This window comes from Mustela erminea, chromosome 20, assembly GCF_009829155.1.
Source record: "Mustela erminea isolate mMusErm1 chromosome 20, mMusErm1.Pri, whole genome shotgun sequence".
Classification (NCBI taxonomy): Eukaryota; Metazoa; Chordata; class Mammalia; order Carnivora; family Mustelidae; genus Mustela; species Mustela erminea.
The window spans coordinates 25761447-25773766 of NC_045633.1; the positions used below are offsets into that span (position 1 = coordinate 25761447).

General features: G+C 60.2%; 1 protein-coding gene across 5 annotated transcripts in view; it reads left to right on the forward strand.

Annotated features, from left to right (window-relative positions):
* ELFN1 (extracellular leucine rich repeat and fibronectin type III domain containing 1) overlaps nt 1-12320 on the forward strand; it is a 68182-nt gene that overhangs the window by 37839 nt on the left and 18023 nt on the right. For all 5 annotated transcript variants that reach the window (XM_032328500.1, XM_032328497.1, XM_032328501.1 and 2 more), the window contains one exon: nt 1214-1350. The gene's annotated coding sequence lies outside the window, so the exon portion shown is untranslated. The remainder of the gene's footprint in view (nt 1-1213; nt 1351-12320) is intronic.

The window sequence follows — 12320 nt, forward strand, 5'->3', positions numbered from 1 at the left end:
AGTCCATTATTATTTCAATTAGCTGTTAGGTAATTAGCTCTAATTGATGAGCATTTCCCCACCTCCCCACATATTTTTTGGTTATTTACATCTGCTTCTAAACCACAATTTCAGGTAATTACGTGCCACTCACTCAGACGTTTGCGCGTGCGCACACATACACACACACACACACACACACACACACACACGCGCACAAGCTCTTCCTCACACCACGGGTTCTTTCTTGCCTTCCAATTCCTGCTCCTGGCCCAGGAGCCTGGGGGTTCTTGGCAGGGGTGGTTTGCACAGCTGGGGCAAGGGGCCCCTCTGGCTCCTGTCCAGGCCCTCCTGAGGGTCACCACCTGGCCTGCAGGGCCTCAAGGGAGTCCCCTTGTCCCGAAGGTGCCACCTGCCCCCCCATCCCATGCTGCCACGTGAGTCGTCGGCATTGTGCCTCCGGGTTTGGTCTGACACTGCACTTTTGTGCTGTGGCCTGGGGCGTGGACACCATTCCCAGCCTCCGCTTCCCTGTCTGCAGAATGGGGACCCAGTGTGCAGGAGTGTGGCTGAGCGGGGCATGTATCCAGGTCCACAGTGAGCCTGTGCGCGGCTGCCGGGCCTGCTGCAGGGAAGGAAGGGGGCAGGGAGGGATGCAGCTCATGGGCAGGTGGGGGAACCAGTGGTGGGCAGGCTCACTGGGCCCGCGCGAGCCTCGGCTTCCCGGCTGGTGCCCTCCCATGTCGTCGGGGACCTGGTCTGGAGTCCTTGCCCTCTGCTCCCCAGCAAGCACTCGCTTGTGGCGTGGAGGTGGGGCCTGCAGGGAGAGGCCTTGCCCTGGGTCTTTGTGTAGCCCACCTCCTTGGGGGGTGAGGGGGTCAGGGAATCAGAGCTGGTCCCCCACACACACCTGGGCTGCAGCAGTTGGGGGACCCACCGAGTCGGAAACAGCAGCTGTGACCAAGGCCCCTCCACCCCCGCCCCCCCACCCCCGCCCGCCCTGCCTCCCCCTCCCAACCCATCTGACCTGCCAAAATCCTGCCTCAGGCTGTGTTCCTCTCCCTGCCCTCTGCCCTTGGGGCATGGGCCTCCGTGGTGTGCACGTGGAGGCCGACTCTCCGTGCATGGGGCCAACAGGACGGATGTCCCCGTGGCTCCTGCAGGTGGGTTCTTGCTCAAGCTGCGATGGCTCCCAGCACCCTTCTCACCGGCGTCCCATTCTGTCTCCCTGCAGTGGCAGCTGCCTGGGTGTCCATGTGCTGTTCTCTGGGTTCTGGAAGGTGGAGAAGACGTGTATGACCCCCGCAGGGAGGAGCCCGCCAGCCTATACTGCCCCGGTGTGCCGTGTCGCCGCCGGGCCCTAACCGGAAGGTAAGGGGCGCTCTGGCCCATCCGATGCGCTCAGCATGTGGGGGGTTGGGGGGAGGCCGGTCTTGAAGACCTGTGTGCTGGGGTCACCACGCAGGCGTTGGGAGAGCCAGGCTCAGGGTCAGGCTCAGCTGGTCCACGGAAACAGAGGTCCCCACATGGAGCTGCTGCCCAGCCGACGGGGCATTCGGGCCGAGGAACGGGCCACTTCAATGTGTGCACAGTGGGGTTGGGGCTCCACCGTCCCCCCCGGTGAGTTGGGGTGCCGTGTGGGTTTCATCCTCTACCACCTCACGGTGCTGGGCGCTGTGCTGTGCGCTTCCGTTACATGTCGAAGGCCAAGTGTACGATGTGCTGTGTATTAATAGGGACTCACCCCGTGTATTTGAAAAACAGGGTCTCCTATGGAAACAGTGACCCGGAATGCCGACTTGAGCGCCTCAGGAAGGGGAATCGGGCAGCCTTCAGGTGACACAGCAAGTGTCCTTGCGGCCTGGGGCGCTGGGCGTGCTGGGATTTAGCTTCCTCAGCACTGTCCCAGGTCACAGAACCCCTCTTGCCCCCTGTGCATTGGACTCCGCTGTCGGGGGCCCTTCCTGCAGGGCTGGGACTGACTTCTGTTTGCAAACCCAGTTCTGGCGCAGGTGCTCCTACTCGGGAGGTGGCCCGTCTGTTGGAGCTGGGTTGTCCTGGCTCGCGTGACCAGAAGGGGGTGAGTGACTCAATACCTTGAAATGTGTGTTTTAGGGTTTGGAGTTTTGCGACATGTTGCTTGCCTGCTGCATCCGGCCACTGCGATCGTGATTACTCAGGCTCTTCCAATTCTGATGCACCGAGAGAGGGAGCATTTGGGAATACAGGGCTCTGTCCTTGGTAGCAGGGAGGAGCAGAGACTCCTAGAACTTCCAAGGGCATGCCTTCTGCTGGTGTCTTTAGCAGGCTCCCCAGCCTTCTCCGTGGCTTTAGCAGGAGACTTCCAGGAGGGGAGCGCCGAGGGGGGAGGAGAGCCCCCCATGAGAAGAAAAGCGGGGCGTTTTGGGCAGAGGGACCGGCTGGGGAAGCAGAGCTGAGGCGGGACAAGCTTAGTGTGTGTGAGGTTCACGGGGAGACCAGGCTCCCTGGAACCTGTGGGCGTGGGAGCCACGGGGTTGCAGGGCGGACAGGGGCTAGGTCACAGGGCGGGTGAAGCTGCCTGGTCATGTTCCTCCAGATGTCCATGGAGTGCCTGCCATCTGCCAGACACTGCGGAGCTAGAGACACACATCCCTCTAGGAGCGCAGAGTCTAGAACGAGGGAAGGGGTGTGAGGTCATACGGTTCATTCCATGTGACGGCTGCGTCCCTTCAGCGGACATCAGGAAAGCCCGGGGTGAGGGGCTGGGGTCTGACCCATCCCTGCCTCTCATTTCATGGGACAGTGAACAGCACCTACCCCTCCACAGGCCTCAGTTTCTCTGTCTGAAACATGATGGTATCCCCAAGGACCATCCTGAAGGATGTCCCCTGAGGCTAAGAGTTGCTGAGAGGGCAGTGTGTGTGGTCTGGGGTCAGGGTCAGCTCTGACCGTGCCAGGACACAGAGACCCATGCAGCAGTGGGGCAGGCGGGCCACTACAGGCTGACAGCACCCCTCAGAGGTGCTGGGGCAGTTGGGTCTAGGCTGGGCGGACTTGACGGTGCTGACCCCCGGGCATGGGCCAGCCCGAGCAGGATTTTGGCCAAGACTCCTGGCGATAGCCCTGTGCTTTCCCACCTCTGTGCATTTGCATAGAGCACCCTGTCTCCCCACTCTGCCTGTCCTTGGGGTAGTATGGGTGTCCCATAGACCCTATTCTGATGACTTTTGCATGTAGAGTTTTGAAAGTCACCTACTACTTCTGACCTCCTGTTTCTTATCTGTAAAGTGGAGTAATAACCTCTCCCAGAAGGTGAGCATTCAGCAGGACGTGCAAGTTGCTCGGTATACAGTAGGCAGTTAACAAATTCTGATGGTTATGCCCCCCTTTCTGAGCACAAGACAGCAGAGTCTCTGGGACGTCCCATCCAAGCAATGTTTATTCTCTGCCTACTTCGAAGCCCACGCTCAGGCTTCCCTGAGTTGGTCCCAGGTCCCTGGAGCCCAGGGGGAGCCCGGCAGGGCTCAGTCCCCCCCATCAGCCCCAGACCCTTGCGTCTCTGTCCTCTCCCTCACCTCAGGGCCTCGTGTTCTGCCCCTCCTGAGCCTGGCAGGTGGCAGTCGCTGAGCGAGTGCGCGCCGAATGAATGGAAGGATGTTTCCCAGCCTGGCCCACCTAGGAGGCAGATGAGAGACCAGATGGCCTGAGGCTCCTGCAGGGTCCGGCAGAGGCATACGGACACCACACGGCGGTTCAGGAAGGTGGGTGCGGGGCGCACTGTTCCCGAGATCCTGCACAGACACAACGTTTTATCATGCGGCGAGTTGAACTTTCTCAGTTCTATTCCTGCCTCCCTCCCTCCTCCGTTTCCTGGTCCTGAGGCCTCGTCGTCCCTGGAAGTTGCTTTACTGAAGCAATGACTAAGAGGCCAGAAGGAGGCTTCTGTGTGTTCTGATGACCCCAGGTGACCTGCTGGCCCCAACCCAGCCCTGGCCCTGGCCCTGTGTTCAGCACCAGGGACAGAGCCACGGCCAGCCCCACCCTGGGCCCCTGGGTGCCATGGAAGGCATGCTGGGAAATGGGGTCTGGGGGCTGGGGGTCAGCAGAGGCAGAGCCCAGCCTCCACTGTTAAGACCCCTGCCCCCAGGCCTCAGTCTTCTTCTCTGGGAAGTGGGGGTGATGCTTTCCCTAGCATAGGCTGGCATGACACACGGGGGACTTGCCCAAGGCCACCCACCTTCTCCCTTGCACGTCCTGCCCCTCCCCCAGCCTTCCGACAGTCCCCCTTCCCTCCCCCCTTCCCAGAGCAGAGTTATTTATCTGCCTGACGGTGACAGGAGGCAGTGGCTGGAGTTAGAGCTGCTGTCCGGAGATCAGCTGGCGGTTGCAGAGCAAACAGCCCGAGCTAATTAGCAAAAGGTCACTCCAGCTGCTCGAGCCCGGCTTCTGAAGTCAGGCCTCACAAGTCGGGCTGGAAGGAACCTGGGACTTTGAGTTAGTGGCTTGGTTACCAGGACAGCTTCAAACCCCTGGCCACGGCTCATCGCCTGACTGCCCAGCCCACGACTCTAGGCTTCGTTCGCCTAGAGATTCCCAGCACCAGGGGTCCAGCCGTCCGCCCCCTGCCCCAGGCTGGACAGTCCACAGACACTGTGTCCCCAACCCATGTTGGAGGGCGCGCCTCCCCCACAGAGCCCAGGGGCAGACTGTCCCCAGCGGTGGAAGTGTGGGGCTGGGCAGTAGCCGCCCATGTGCCCCCACATTCCCTCTGTGTTCTTACTGTTTTTCTTTAAGTAAATTCACTTTTAAAAAACTTAAATAAATACATTTATTTAAAAGGGAAGTTTTATAGCACTACTACAAATGGAAAACAAGCCTCCTTTGCCATAAATAGAATTCATAATCATAAAAATAAATTCAGTGGAAACAAAACAACGTTATTAAATTCTAGTTGGATGCTGTAGCCCAGGGGAGGCTTGGAGCCCAAGGCCTGCTGTTGCTTTATTAAAAAGGGAGAACAGGAAGTGTGCAGAGGTGTTCAACACTTACCAGCCCCAAACCGAGACTTTCTTTTTGATGTAGTTAGAAGCCCTGAAAAGAATTACATTGAAGGTAACTTTCTTCATAAAAGAATTCAGCATTATTTTCTGCTGTATCAGCCAGGGATTTGGTTTGGCTGCATGAAACGGAGACCCTGTCTTATGATTGAGCCCTGCATAGGGGTTCTCCTTTCTCATGGAAATATAGGATGGCTGTAGTGTTGGTCCACAGCCCAAGGAAGCTGTCAGTCATCACCCCACATAGACTTCTTCTTAGACATTCTTAGCATTTGTCCTCATGGCCTCGAGATGGCAGTGGCTTCTCCAGCCATCATGTCTGCATTCCAGGCAGGAAAAGCAGTGGTGAAGAGAAAGGAGTGTGCTGGCTGAGTCGGTTCCTTGTTATCAGGAAGATCATGGTAGGCACTGGAGCCTGTGCTCTCACCCACCATGGTCCACTGTTGCCTCACGGACATTCTCACTGAAGAGTTTGCCTGTTGGCTCTATATTGATGTGCTATCTGTCATTTTCCAGGCAGTAGACCCCGGCCGTGAGGTCACGTGCTGGCATCTGTGGAAAGAGTCACGACCCATCCCAGGACACCCTCCTGGGGCCTCCCCTTCCCCCACACCTGGCTTCTGCTGCCCACAGTGGGCCCAGCTCAGGGTGGACCCTGTGCTGTCCCCACTACCCTTCCCTGTCCTCACCACCTGTGGGGCGAGGTGGGGGGTGTTGCTGGAGAGGGTCTGGGCTCAAGCTGCCCACCTCTGGGCTGCCCTGGGAAAGGAGCAGCCCCTCCCTCCCTCTCCCCCTCCCCCACAGCTCTCTTGGGGTCCTGGTTCCCCGTTCTCCCTCTCCAGCCTCCCTGAAGCCCCTTCTTGGCAGTTTGGTCTCTCAGCTGGCAGCCCAGCAGGCCACAGGGCTGCATTTCTGCTGCTATAGGTCTTAATTTGTTTTCTCATTTCCCTGTGGAATGCGTATCCTGGGTTCCTGGCTCTAATGAGCAGGAGGAGTGGGCGGGCCTCGGGGTGCCTCCCGCCTCTGGCCTCTCTCTGGCTTGCAGGCCCTGGGGACCCCTCCTCTGTCGGCGCAGGGCTCCTGGCTCGGCCCCTCCTTGCCACAAGCTTTGCTTTTCGGCCTGAGCTGCTTCTCGCCTCCTCCCGTCATAGATTTTATTCCTGCCTCTGGCCTTTGACCCCTATTTTTGCCACCAGTGCAGGGGGTCCCACTGCAGACCCCATTGCTAACCAGCTGTGCAGTCAGGGGCAAGTCACTTAACCTCTCTGTGTTCTTTGTGTGACGGGGACCACAGCAGATTTTCCTCAGATCGCTGATAAAGTGAACGAGAGGCGCCTGCCTGTGCCTCTCCTGTCCTCTCCCCACCAACTCCGGCTTTGTGCATGTCCACATTCTGCACACATGTGTGTAAGCATCTCTGCGTAGGTGTCCCCATGGCCCTGGGGGGCTGGGGGCTGCGGTGCCTGTTGCCATCCTGCCCTGTCCCCTGGCTCCACGTGGTCAACGCCAGGGACTCACAGCGGCCTGGCGCCCCAGCCTGTGGACCCTGAATCCAGCATTGGAAGTGGGTCAGGGGGTCTGCGGAGAGGGGGAGGGTCTGGCAGGGAGGCCTGGTGCAGCCATGGGGTTGATGGGAGAGGAGGGGAGCTGGTGGGGGGAGAGAGGCTTGGAGCAGCCCAGAGGAAACCGGCAGACAGGGCTGTTTCTCACAGTCATGATCTGATACGGAGGGACGTGGCCCAGAGCTCTGGCAAGGCTTCTCTGCCAGGATGAGGGGGAGGGCGCAGCGGGCTGGGGGAGGTCTCCCTTCCTGAGCACCTACTCTGCACAGGCTTTCCATCCTAGTCCAGAAGACTCTGCACCACCTCCAGTACTGGGCCTTCCGGTCCAGGGGCCCTGAACAACTGCCCCAAGGTCTGCAGGTAGAGGGAGGTCGTGAGTCCTGCCCAAGGCATGTGCCTGGGGGGTCTGACATGCGCCCACCTTGCGGAAGTATCTGGGCTCTCTGATGGGGAGGAGGGTACACAGGGCTGCCTGCAGGGACTCTGCTCCAGGCTGGCCCTCGCCCTGGCACACGGACGTCCCCAGCCTGGTTGCTTGGCACTGGGCCCTGAAATGCGGTGTGTACATCAGCCGGTGGCTCTTCTGGGCTTGCCAGCGGCTGCTCTGAGTCTCCTGGGGAAGGCAGGTGGGGGCAGGGCCTGTGCTGCTGTCCTACTGTGTGCTCCCACAAGCCTAGTTCTGGCTGGGGATGTGGCTCAGGGGGGCACCGACCCTCCCACCCCAAGACACGACCATGAATGCACACCGGGCTTGGGACAAGAGATGCTTCCCGCATCTCCACTGTTCCAGGTGGGGCCTGGGATACAGCCCCCACCCCCTGACAGCAGGGCCTCGGGAAGTCTGTCATGTCTTCTCCTGAGCATCTCTGCCTTTCTGAGTCTGGGTTTGAGCTCTTCTGAGGCCGGCAGGGTTGGCCTTCCCCATTTTTGCCTCCGGGAGCATCTAGGCAGGCCTGAGGTGTCCAGGGTCCTGACCACCCGCACAATGTCAGCGAGCTGAGTGCCACCTGTCCCTCCTCGCCACGCCCCGGAGGTGAGCTCCCCACCAGTAGTACCCGGTCAGGTAGCCCTGACCCCCTCTAGTGCCCCTTTCCGCATCCAGGGTCTGGTGTGGACACACGTGTCCTGGCGGATGTCTGTGGCTCAGAGATAGCTCCCTTCCCCAGTCCCACCTGCCCTGGTCCTGTCCACAGTCCCTCCTCCGTGTGTGGCCAGGACAGGTCCCCCTGCACCTGTCCCATGTGCGTGCTGTTGGAGCCCTTCATAGCTGGACTGTGTGTTGGTGGCTGGTGTCAGCACAATGGACAGGCACCTGCTACCCATGAGAATGCATCATGATGCTGGCCCACATGTGGGATGGGCCACAGCCCTGACAGCTCCCGGTTATTCCGCAGGGTCCCTGCAGACTCACGGTTCAGGGTCACAGACCACACCTTCTACCTCGCAACAGCCCCTCCTCTGCTCCTGGCATCCGCACTTCTCCTGCCTTGACATGCTTTCTCTCATGTGCCCCCTTAGAAGTTGGTGCCCCCAAAGTGCCTGCCCCTTCTCTTGCTGCATCAGTTGTCCTGCCCTGGGGTCTGGGGTCAGCTACGTCCTCATGCAGACCGCGCTGGTTCTCTGCCCAGTGCGGGCCATGGGGACAGAGGAACCCCAGACCAGCATGGCTCTCTGAAGTTCTTATAACTCTCTCATAAGGTCTTATGTCCCCAGCTCCCAGACCAACGGCCGGGCTTCAGCGGCTCCCTGGGGCGGTCTGCACACCCTCCAGGGTAGGGCTTCTCCATGTCACTGCGTCGGGACGGCTTGTGCGTCTCTGTGGCCGCGTGACAGCTTTCTGTCATGGCTGCACCGCTGGGAGCTGTCTGTCTGCCTGTGGACGAGCGTTTGGGTAATGTCCGGTTTGGGGCTATCCGGGTACGGCTGCTGTGTACACCCTGGACTCCCGCACAGGTCCCCATGTGCTCTGTCGGGCGTGTCTCTGCCTCTCGGCTCCGCCCACGTCCCTCCCTTGCCCCTCACTGACCGGGCTCCTGCCCCCTCTCCCGCGGACTGCAGATGCTTCTGCTCGATTCCCTGCACATCCACGGTTGTCCTGCAACAGTCCCTTTTCCATCAACAGCCAGAGTCATCATACGTCATCTGCGCCAAACCTTCAGTGGCTCCCTATTGCCCCTGAGATCACATCCGGTCTCTGGCAGGGGCGCCGGGGTGAGATCAAGGCTCCCAGCAGCCTCTCGGGTCTTTTCACCCCCACCCTCCTGGCTCTTCCGGCCTCCTTGGCCCCTTCCCCTGCCCTGTCTCCCCCACTGCCTTTGTAGGGTTGGTCTTTCACTGTTCAAGTCTCTGCAGAAATGTCAGCTCTCTGGGGGAGCCCTCCTGGGCCCACAAGACCAGGCTGCGTCCCCGGCTGACCCACGTACTGGTTGAAACTTGGGCGTCCCTCTGCAACCCATTAGCCCTGCCTCTGGCACGTGGCAGGGACTCGCTTGCCAGGTGTGGACTCTGGATGGGCAGGGCAGAGCTGCAGCCCCCATGGTGTGGGTGCACGATCGGGGAGCTCCAGAGTGGCATGGTCAGTCACCCAGCCGGTCCGCAGAATGAGGGACCGCCGACACGGAGCCTGTGGGGACGTGTTCTTCCCAAGGCAGCTGGCACGAATACAGAGCTGTCTTGAGAGCCAAGGACATAGCAGGGCCCAGAGGGCTGGCCTCGGACCGTGGAGGGATGGGCACTGTGGTCCAGCAAGGAGGACATCCCTGGGGAGGCCCATGGCTCCTGCAGCCTGGCCCTGGTGGGCTCTGGCCACCCCCACCTCTGTCCCAGCCCCAGCCCAGTCCACAGCATCCCAGCATGCTTTCCCTTGTGAGCCCAGCCTGGCCGGACACCTCTCCTTTTCAACCCCACAGCACACCTGCTGTCCTCCTCAGGAGGAAGCCCGCATCCCTGAACCCGGGCCCCCCCCCCCGTCTGGACAAAGCCTCTACCCATTACCTCTTTTGGGAAGAAGAAGGCAGAACCAAGGGGGTGGGGTGCGAATTCTCTAGCCTGGTCCGTGAGCTTCCTCCTCCTGCTTTTCATTTCCCCAGAGGCCTTGTGGATTATGTCAAGCCCCTTGTCCATGCAGGGGGCCGGGTCGGGAGGGAGGCCTGTCTAGCCTCCAGAAGGGGTACTGGGCCATCGTCAGCAGCCCAGCCCGACCTAGGGGTGGGGGCAGGGGGTAGACCAGATGGCCCTTTGTCCCAGCCTTTGTGTGGCAGGAATGGCAGCGCGGGGCTCTGGCCCCGAGTCCCTCAAAGCCCCTTCCTGCTCCAGGTCCCCGCGGGCCCTTGAGACCACCTCTCCCTTCCCGGGACTGGCTCCTCCTCCCTTGAGCCTCCTTCCTGTCTTAGTACTTGGGTCTCTCTTTGTGGGATGGGTTGGTATGGTTATCTTGATCCTACAGTGCGAACGTTGCTTCGTTATTACTGGAATCAACCGCAGCTAAATACCGAGTGCGCTCAGCCGCACTTTCTCCGGTGGCCCCCGGGGCTGTCCCACTGTCCCCACTCACTCTCCGACCCGGTCCCCGCCTGGCCTCCCCCCAGCCTCCACCTGTTTCCTCCTCAGCAGAGCGAGGACGGTGCACGCTTCTCCGCTCCTTTGCGATGCTGCGCTTGTGCTAACGTTTACAGAAATGTGCGACGGCGCTGGTAAAGTCAGACCTCCGTGGCGGGAAGCCGCCGTTCCGGTGACAGGTTCCCAGCCCTGCGGGGCCGCTGCGGGCCTCCCACGAGGCCGTCACCAGCCAGGTGGCATCTCTGTCTGCCAGCCTGGGCACTCGACCCCGCTGCTCCAAGGCCCCCGTGGGTACTGGAGCGGCAGGCAGGTGGGGGCAGCCTCCTACCACCCCCCCAATCCCCGCCCTGGGCTACGGCACAGCCCCAATGCCCTGGAGCTGCAGGAGGGCTGGAGAGGGCTCAGGAGAGCAAAGCCTTCGTCCTGGTTGTGCTACAGTCTTCTGTGTGATCCGGGGAAAATGCCTTTCCTTCTCGAGGCCTGAGTGCACACTCTCACAAGGCTGAGGCCAATGTCGGGAGGTTCTCTCGATGGGGTTCCTCAGGCACCTGGCTTCGTGGCCACCTCTGTCTGCCGCTGCCCAGCTCTGGCCTGGGCCGGGCACACAGCCGCTTTCAACACCATCAGACGAGGAAAGGCCAGAGCTCAGGGCCGTCGGTCAGCTTGCCTGTTTGCTGGGCGCCAAGCTACACACCTGCCAAGCTCCATCCGTCAAACCTTTCCTCTGTGTGTGGTCAGAGGCGGGAGGGGCTCAGGTTTGAGGGGGGCCTTGTGAGGGAGGGACTGTCTCCAGACACCACGGGTCAACATTAGTGCTCTGACGACCAGGACGGGGGACACCCGTGACCGGGGCAGCCCTGGAACAGAAAGGACATCTCTCTCCCCTCCCTTCTCTCCTGTGACCCTCAGGCTCTTTCTTCCCCTCTCTGGTCCTCAGTGCTCCCGTCTCTGCAAGGGGGGCCGTGCACACCTTGCCGAAGGCCCCACGCCTGCAGCTCCTGGGGCTGGTACCCCCACCTTGTGTTCAGCCTGACGGGGGCCGAGGAGCCTGGGCCTGGTCCTCAAGGCCAGAGAAAACAAAGCATGAGCCAGAATCTGTGTCCCAACCAGGACAGAGGACACATGGCCTGTGGCACAAACGCAGACACCCAGGCCCTACACTGGGACCTGTCGAATCAGGAGTAGAGATGGGTCCCGGAAGTCTCTGTTTCGTAAAGGCTCACGAGTGATGCTGACCGTTTTCCTGGTTCTAGGCACCCCCCTGCTGGGGGAAGTGCCCTCTCTGACATCCAGCCTCTCCTTGCACACCTCTGGCGACGGGGAACTCAGTCGCACACAGCAGCCCATTCCTTTCCGAAACATTTAAAAATGTATTATAAAGTATTGCAGACGTCTCAAAGATTTAAGAAATCTCAAATATTTCACTAATTATGATATATTTAATACAGCTCAAGGTGTGAAGAGCGATACCCTGAGAACCCGAACACTGTCCAGCTGAGTGTCAGTCCCCGCCCCCCCACCCCTGCCGGGGCCTCTGTGTGCCCCTCTCAGACCACCCCCACCCGCCACCTTTCTTTCTGAACTTTCCATTGTGGTAAAATACACCAGAATTGGGCTCATGGGCTCCGTGGGTCTTGATCTTTGTGCGATGCCACCTAGGTGTTTCCCAGGGAGGCCGTGTGTGTTAAACCTTGGTGAGCAGACTCGGGGAGTTCTCTGGGAGGGTGAAAAGGTCCACCCCAGGGCCTGGGGGGCCTGTTCTGCAGGCAGCCTCTCAGCCAGACACCCCCACGCCGTCCCTCCCACCTTCGCGTCCGTACCTTCGCGTCCGTGCTCTCCCAACTCCGTCGCTTTCAGACGCGCCTTCCTGGGTCTGTTGGCTGCATCACGTGTGGGTAGGCACTGGGGCTCTGGGGCCAAGGTGCCTGGGTTTCAATCCTGCCCCATGACTAAGCAGCTGTGGAAACTCAGCCAAGTTCATTAAGAACTTCGTGCCTCTTTGGTTAGGTGCGTAATACTACTTCCTGCTTCACAGGACTGGCCCCAGTTCTGAATAGTTTGATAGACGAGAGTTTAGCTCCTAGAAGGTGCTCTAGGAGTGTGGGCTCTGGTCATGTTCCTTGGAGTCTGGAGCCAGATGCTCTGAGCACAGGCTGAGCCGTGCTGCCTAGAGCCGGGTCAT